The sequence below is a fragment of the Aricia agestis genome, chromosome 2, assembly GCF_905147365.1.
Source record: "Aricia agestis chromosome 2, ilAriAges1.1, whole genome shotgun sequence".
NCBI lineage: Eukaryota > Metazoa > Arthropoda > Insecta > Lepidoptera > Lycaenidae > Aricia > Aricia agestis.
The window spans coordinates 9,169,677-9,179,384 of record NC_056407.1 but is presented as its reverse complement, the minus strand read 5'-3'; positions in this window follow the sequence as shown (position 1 = coordinate 9,179,384).

Genomic DNA, 9,708 nt, shown 5'->3' with positions numbered 1-9,708 from the left:
GAGCTACCAATATTAGGTGTAGGCCTTGTTAATTCCATTGTTTTTTTTCATTAAGTATAAAATTGGGGCCGTCTATGGACTGTTCGCTCATATCCTTTTTTTGTTGTCCATTGTTTTGTTTAAAAATTAAAATATCAAAGTCCACATGAATTATATTTTGCATAAAAATACTTACCAGTCTAGTTATTACCTATTATTTAAAATGTACTGACGAAATCGCTGATTGGCGTGACGAATATTGATTGAACAAACAAAACTCCATAATTAGTACCTACCAGTTACCACCTATCCAAGCTATAAATATAGTCATTTTGCCTCTGATTATAGATCAGCGGATCTCATTAAATGCCGACTATAAAATATTCACAAATGCTTCGAGAAAGCAAAAATTCTGTTAATCATAGGAATCTAACACTACTAATATAATATCTAGTTACTTACATAAATAACCCTTGTATAATGTAATAGATCTACATTGTTAACAGTATTAGGTTTATTGGTTTATTTTTCTGTACTAGAATAGATATAGACGCTTTGTTAGTCGTCAAATTGAGTGATAACTGGTATAAATAAATAAATGAAACATGTCGTTTATGCCCGTTCGTGTATTCCAGGAATGTAGTGTTCTGCAACGTATTATAGGTACATTGAGATTGTAATTTGTAAAGCCTCGCCATACAAATAGTTTCGTCACATTCCGCTCATGTTAGGAGGATTACCGTTCTTGGAATACGCGAAAGGAGCATCATTATGTGGATATGAAAACAACACGCTTATCGTTTACGCTTTAAAAGTATTTAATTGTCTTCTCTTGAAAATGTTTACCTTGTTTTGTTGTTATGTGGCTTCATACGCGAGGTCAAAGTCATTTGAAATACGTATTTCTATTGAATCACAATTTTGATGTATTAGGTAGATAATAGGTAACGCTAAGTGAATTATAATGATAATACCTGTATTTTAAATGTACCTTCATAAAAGTTGAACATCTATGAAATTAGAATTTTTAAAGTCAAAACCTATTAACTACCTATGGATTCTATCGGGTCAAAATTGATAAACGATAATAAATATTTATGTAAGATTATTATTATTACGATAATCATAGTTTCTTGTTCAATGTTATATAAAAAAAATGTAGATATTATAAATCTTTTTGAACATAAAAAAATATTAGCCCAGTCGATTATGCTTAAAATGGGATAAAATGTGATGGCATAGAGCTGGAGATTAGCACGATTCCGTAATATTAACACCATTCTTTAGTGAAGTAATATAAAAACCTCAAACGATATTGATGCGAAAAAGTTTTTACTTGTGTACAGACTACAGTCTACAGAGATAAAAAAGTAACTCATAATGTTACAAAGAATACGATGAATCGTTTCCTAAATTCTGATGATCCAAATCATAATTTAAAGTGAGTATCACAGATATATACAATACAATGGTAGTAGGAAATTATAAGTCCTACATTGTACATAATATTATGCTTGGAGCGTTTTCGCACTATGTCCGTCCCGAATCCGCTTCGAACCCGAGGCCGAGATTCATAGTTGAGGGAGAGAGCTAAGTGAAGTGTCCGAAACGGATTTAGTGCTTAAATCAAAGAAATAGTTTTACGCAGGGCCCGATTTATATTTTTTTATTATGAGTATAGGCAGGTATAGGCCACTGTAATTTTGCCGCCCCTATGTACGAACTCTGCCATAGGACGCTGCCCATGGGACATGGCATATACTGCTTATACATGAATCCAGAGCTGGTTCTTCTTCGGACCGTATTTCATCGGTACGGATCGGACGTAGTGCGAAGGTTAGTCAGTACCTTTGAGTCATAATATTATATTTAAAAATATTTTTTATAACACTATTCAAATATATATGTGTTGTATTATTCAGCACTATGCGTGTTATCACTTCTTATTATACCTAACTTTTGTCTATTTTGCTGGGCTAAGTTTTCATTACTTACCAATTTTATGATTATTAATTCCTTCAAATGATGTGCTGTGTGAGCTGTTTTATTTAGAGACTATATTTAAATATTCTATGTATGTAGCTACATGTGAATAAATAAATTATTGTTGTTGATTCTGAATTTATTTCTAATTTATAGCCTATACCAGATACCTACATCCTGTCCTGTTGCAGCTGTGACTAGATTTTTGAACAACGATTCAATATGCATTTTCCTTGTTAACTAATACCAAAATACATAATACTTAAAGGCAGATAAGAATATAAAATGAGAGGTCTAAATAGAAGTTATAAATTTTATTCGTAATTTCATCATGTTACCAGTGCCATTCAAGCAGCGCGGTAAAATAAAACAGCACAAGACAATAGGTATTAATTATTGACTTGACAACACTGACAGTAATATTATGTCGTCCATTGTCAAGAGGCTTTGATATTCATATAATGGTCCTTCGAGCTCGGACTCGTTCCTACGAGTCCGAGCTCGACTCGTAGGAACGAGTCCGAGCCATGATAACAGACAAACATGGCGGTTGCTCGTAATTATAATAATTTATAAATTTTTAGTAATACAGTTGAGGCTTTTTCTAAGTTTTAGATTTTATTTTTAATTACAGGCGACGTTTATGTTTATTATGACAGGTAATGTTGAAAACATTCTTGTGCAGAATAGATAAGTATATAATATTATATATAATAGAATAAATAAAATTTTACTAATTTTAATATTGTGAAATAAATTGCCCCTTGAAAATAGACCACCACATTACACATATTTATACTGTACTTATTCAATAATAGTAATAACTTTTAAAATATATCTTTACTTTAACTACACAGGCTAATAATAACTAATTTATCACAAAATGTGAGTGATGGAATTTACAAAATTTATAATTATTTCGAAGTTACCACAACGTTTTTCAGTTTTCTGGTTGAAAACAAATAAACAGCTAATAACATAATGAGGCATTTTCATTTTCATTTATATTTTTTAATTTTACTTTTAACAATCTAAACTAGATGGCGTAAGGATAGACACTTCTAGATTTTCTATTGGTTCCTTTGCACATCATCAGAGGAATTGGTTCAGCAATGTCTGCTTTTGGCAAACTCCGAGACCAGGTTTTCCGCTCTCACAATATCAAACTGAGTACTAATATACAGGGTGTATATGGCGATTGTCCTGCCTAACATTCTGTACTCATCAAAGACGTGGTGCCCCTACCGAAGACACATACGCATGCTAGACAGATTCCATCTGAAATGCTTACGTGACATCATGAATATCAAGTGGTCGGATCGTATTCGCAACACTGATGTTCTCCGACGAGCTAATATCTGTGGGATAGAAGCATACTTGATGAGGCGGCAGTTGCGTTGGTGTGGACACCTTGTAAGAATGCCGGATAAGAGAAAGGCAAAGCGCATCTTCTTTTCTGAGTTGGAACACGGCACGAAAAAGCAAAAAAAAAAAGTGGTGGTCAATTTCTACACTACAAGGACGTACAGAAAAGGCACATGAAGAGATGCAAGATTGAACCCTCTAGCTGGGAATCTCGGGCGGAGGATCGGCTAGAATGGAGGCAACTTATAAATCACAAAACATACTCTTTTGAGGAAGAACGAAGGCGAGAACTAGATCTCAAACGTGACCAGCTAAAAGCAAGACCGCCTGCTAATATACGATATAATTATGTAAATGGTGCCCTAACTTGCGAATCCTGCTCTCGCACCTTTACTTTGCGAATTGGGTATATTAGCCATATAAGAGCAAAACATAATGTTATGAACAATTAAACATAACCAAGTCACTGAAGCCGAAAACGGCTAGGTAGATTATATATTGGTTCCTCACCGCAGGTTGGCAGCACTGACTACGTATGGGTTGTGTTTCCAAAAAAATATCAGTGACTATCAAGTGTGACATAAATCAAAATATCAAACCTAGTTTTCGTTAGCATAATATTAACATAAAACTCTATGTATTTATACATTCCCATATATTACTATGTTTTTTGCTTAGTCCCTCTAGTTTAAATTTCACGAAGAACATACTCCTAAGCGTTCATTGGCCTAAGCGATTACGCCAGTATAATACTGGTAACAGTTTAGGAACACGCTAACATAATACTTAAAATCCTTGTCAAACTGAAAGAGTTCTACTTTTTATTGTTGGTGTGGTTTTTATTATTTTTTCCCAAATTGTGTTATTTGGGTTTTTGATGTTCATTATTGCTAAAATAATAGCCATTAAATATCTGTTATCTTGCACAAGTGCAGGTAAGATGTTGTCAGAACCAAAATGTATAATTCCTGTGACATTTGGTGTGAATAACGGTAAATAGGGCTATTTCTTCCGTGAGTTTTAGCTAAAACATCGTTATAATAACTGTATTATCATACCTATTCATTGGAATATTATTGCGTCTTTTTCAAATTGAAATGTATCAAATTTTTACATTCTTTTGCACATTTTTGTAGCAATTATTGATGGTATTCCCTGGTATTACCGATAGTTGTCTACCCATACGCCATCTAGTTACTAAAATGGAAACTGTTTGACAATCAAATTAAAAAAAAAGAAAATGCATCATTACATAAACAGGGTGACTTTTAAAAAAAGCGTGAGAGATAACGGGAATAGGGATTAGGAAAAAATCTGAAATTAGATGCGAACTGAACTTTGACAAAAACTTAAAAACCGAACCATTACAATTTGATTGAGCCTTTTCGGGAATTGAATGCAACCGATTGAGGGACAATTACACACCTGTGTTGTATATAGCTTTGTATCAATTAATGTGTGTGTGTTTGTTGCGCGTACCTAATACCTAGGACGATGCAATTTATTTTCTATCAAAATCGAGCTCGCAACTATTTTCACCTTTTTTCGCTATCTCCTATAGTTCTTATAGCTATTATTACTTTGCGGTAATTCTAAATAATTATAGCAGCTATTTCAGTAATAAGTACCGTGCAGTACGTTTGTAAAGTAGGTAAGGGAGCATACCCATACTACGTGACCCATTTAGGGGGGGGTCTTCAAAATACTACGCTCGGTCACGAGAGGGGGGAGGGGGTTAATACTTAACACTGGCATTTATTATGGTTATTTATAGCCAACAGCCATTAAAAAACACAAGCACTGTTGTCACTTATCAGGCATTTTGAAGTTTGGTGAAGCTGTCAAGCTTGGTGATTATATTTACTATATATTTTAGTGTTCGATTACAATTTGAACTACAGTCGTGACTAAAGTAGTAGGTACCATCGAGGAAATGGATTAATTTCTCTGATTGTTCTATTGTAATTTTAGACTACTACTAAATATTATAAAACAAAGTTTTTCCCCATGTCACTTTGTTCCTTTTATTCTTTAAAACTACGCAACGGATTTTGATGCGGTTTTTTTAATAGATAGAGTGATTCAGGAGGAAGGTTTCTAAGTATAATAACATTCCTTAAATAGTGGAGAAATACTGTTATTAGAAATAATGTGATGTCGTAAATAATTACATTTTTTTTTCGCTTACATTGCAAACGCAGGCTGAACCCTACGAGATTTATCAAAATAATGTACCAAATACTGTACACATTGAAAAGGTCTACAGAAAACTCCGCAATGCTATATGTCTACCTCTTATGGATATCCAACAATAACGGTTTTTTGTCATTTACTTTTGACGACAAAATATTATAATGGCTAATTTTCGGAGCAATTTTAACCAATACGGCATTAATCCTTATTCAATAAAACCACTTTAAATACATTGTAAATTGAATATCTATACTAATATTATAAATGCGAAAGTACCTCTATTTGTCTGTCTGTCTGTCTCGCATTTACGCCAAAACTACTGAACCGATTGTAATAAAACTTTGTACACAGATAGTCTAAAGCCTGAGAAAGGACATAGGCTACTTTTTAACAGGATAAAGGGGTTGTAAAGGAGTGTTTAAACGTAAATTTGTTCAAATTAAGTTAGTTCCAAAAATTCATAATAGATGACGCTGTGCGTCGTCCTCCATCGCTCAAGCGCTTACTCAAACGTGTTTCTATAAAAGGTGGTAAGGATAACGAAAATTTTTCGCGAGTTTATTAGAAGTTATAAGAAGATTTTTGAAGTTTGAAATAATCGTACCGCGGAAGCATTTCTGTAGCCTACATGGAAAAGGGAACTACGGCACGCTACAAGCTGAAGTCCATGCGGACGGAGTCGCGGGCAACAGCTAGTAGATCTATATGGTCCTTTACAGCATATGATTTTAATAAATATATTTTCGAAGACATTACAAATTTAAAAATTGCGAGACTTAGCTTTTGCGGCGGTACCGACCAATGCGGGCCACCGGCCACGGGCAGGTATAGATAGAGTATAAGTAGAGAATATAAATCAAAACTGCTCGATTTTAATCATTTTTTCAGTGGCTATATATTTTATTATACCCGGGCCGTGCGAAGCTAGGGCGGGTCGCTAGTTATTATACAATATTATACATAAATCTAAGTGATAAAACTTTAGGATGTGTTAGGGGGGGGGGGGGGGGGCAAAAAATCTTAAAAAGTAGGTCACGTAGTATGGGTATGCTCCCTAAATAATAATACATTTACATATTCTCATATACACAAACTAGTTGTACTCTATTTATTGTTATACAATCCAAATGTACATCATAAGTGTAAGGAACATTCATTACAGTAACCTATACTTTAAGAGTTACTTGTTACAGTGTTCTTTAAAGTAAAATATTGGTAAGCACAATGATGACATACTCAAACCAGATATGTTACAACCGCGCGTGATGTGAAGCTTCAAATACGGCCCAATTGGGCCGTCTGTTGTTTAGTCTGTATCGAGCGCAGTCACGAATGTGCCGCGTCTTGTCTTACCTAAATAAATTGAAAATGACGTCGTGCGTGTATCGAAAATGTACCAAAATAAACAAAACACATGGAATCTCTTACCACATGTCTTGATTGCAATAAATACCTCGATTATTTACATTTTCAATTATTTTTTCGAACAATCTGGCAAAAATTGAATTTTCGTCATAGCTCAGGCGAAGAAAGAGACAGCGATACGATTCGACGTTTAAAAATAGAACTGTCTCTTTTACGTAAACGGTTTTTCGTATCTTTTGTTTCACTCATATGTCAAATTTGTCAATGTCTGCAATTTTGAATTTGAAAATTGTTCGGAAGAGATTTAAGCCGGAAAATGGTATGGACGTAACATATCTGTATAAGTACAATATCATTGGGTAAGCATAATATACAAGTTACAGCATACCCCAGTTTTTAATGAGGGTAGGTTGAAAATTATAATTTTAAAAGGAGATTTGTACGTATACTAGGCAAAGATCCTAAACTATAAAAAAATATTATTAGGTTGGGGAAAAAGTTTCTTCGCATTTTATATAAAAATTCAAAAGGTTTTTATAAGGTTTATTTACAATTTACTAAACTACTTATATATTACCTAGATGCCATTTTGTTTGATAACTTTTTGCCATCTTGTTGGACATGATCCCATTGCTATAAAAATTTTGGGGCTTCTAATGAAAAAACTGTGACAAGTGGTTTTGGCAGTTCTCTTGTGATGTCAAACTGACACTGCGTAAGGCATCCATTACACGCTCATACAAGCGACAGTCAATTCCGTCAAACATGAATTATGTTTGACTGATGGACTGACGAATGGTATTAGACGGTCACTCAATTCTCTTCAGTTTTATGTTAGTCAAGGCCAACATTTTCAAAAGTATACGTTTCTATTTTTTTTTCCTATTTTGTCAGATGTGACAACACTTACTCAAAAGTCATGATTGATGGTTGCATGACAAAAAACCAAAATATCCAAATAACGGTCAATCAATTTCATGCAACCATCAGTCACTGCAATACACGACAGATTATGCACCAGTCACAGTCATGACTGTGGTAAAACTGACAGCAAAACCTACCGTGTAATGTTTGCCTAAGGAATTCTGCAGCGACCGAAACAGGTAAAAATCTGAAGATGCACGGTCAAGACTATACGGCGGATGCCACCTCCCAGCCAAACTCCCGTAATTTTTGCTGAGTGCCTAAAGATGTGTGAGGTCTAGCGTCATCATGGTGAAAAAACCACACCCGTTCTGTTGATTGATTCCGGCCGTTATCTCTCAACTGCTTGCTTTAGTCTCATCAGTTGTTCGTAGTAAAGTTTAGAATCGATGGTCCTGCCTGGCGGTAATAGCTCATAATAAATAATTTGCACTTCCAATCCCACACACACACACACAGAATCACCTTGTTGCGAGTTAACCAGGGTTTTGCCACAGTCTGTAAAGCCTGACCGGCCTTTTTCACGATCTTTTTCGTACGTTATTGTCATACGTAATCCACTTTTCATCACCAGTTATTAGCTTCTTCAAAAATGGTTCGGTTTCATTACGTCGTAATAAAGAATCACAAATGAGCTCATGAGGCACCCAAATATCGAGATTTTTGTGTAACCAGCTTTTTTCAAATACGCTAAAACCGTTTTGTGGTCAATCCCCAGTTCCTCAGCTACATCGTAATTACTACTAATATCTTGCTTAACTTTTTCAAAAATGGCATCAGTTTTGTCCGTAACAGTGCGACCAGAGCGACGTGTATCTTTGATATCAAAATTTTCGGATCGAAAACGCTTAAACCAAATTTGCGCTACTTTCACAGACACTGGCATTAGGTCCATAAGCATCGCAAATTTTATTCGCGGCTTGTTTGGCATTTTTACCTTTTTTGTAATAAAATTTTCAAATGTATCGAATTTCTTCATTAGAATCACTTATTCTAACAATAAGAAAAACAAATGAAAATCTCAGATTTAGGTATGTTCCTAATTTGAATTTGGAATTGTCTTCTGTAAAATTGTAAAATTTAAACTTTTTTATTATACCAAAATTAGCCTGATACAATTATTGGTAAGTATAGCCCAAGAGATTTTTATGACAAGTTTATACATACTATAATGCGAAAAGACTTTTTCCCCAACCTATTACCTATTTACACACAGTAGAGTAACGGCGAGTCTGTTTTATAACGTTCTATAAATTGTTTACGATACCTAACATCTGCAGACATCACGTTGGGATTAATGTCAACACACATCACTAAAACCACCAAACTGAATAAATGCACTTCCCATCTATTTTAAAAAAACTTCACTTCTATTTACAATAAAAAATCACTGTCATCCAGTGCGTTTGATCACAAATACATATTTGCCAATACATAATGTGATGAAAATATCAATATAACATTCTATACCCGGTGTCTAATCTCTAACAATTATTAAAGAATTGAATCTACATTTTAATTACGTCACAAACTCATGAAACCTACTTTCTATCCGGTTAACCACTAACACGTGCTTTTCCCAATAAGTTGGCAAAAAATATGAAACACTGAACAATTATAAAAATTCCATAATATCCACTGGCCAATATACAGCTTTAGCACATCCACAACATTAATAACATACAGTTTTCTATAAGTAATGCTCAAAAGCCTTTCATAGAAGATTGCTTTACAATTATATTAAAAGATAAAAAAAAAAAATCGGTCAAGTGCGAGTTGGACTCGCGCACGAAGGGTTCTGTGCCATTATAGAGCAAAAATATTTAACTTAGATGAAAAAGGAGTGGTTTAAGTTTCTATGAAACTTATTTATTGGAACGGGCCGGGATCGGGTGTGTT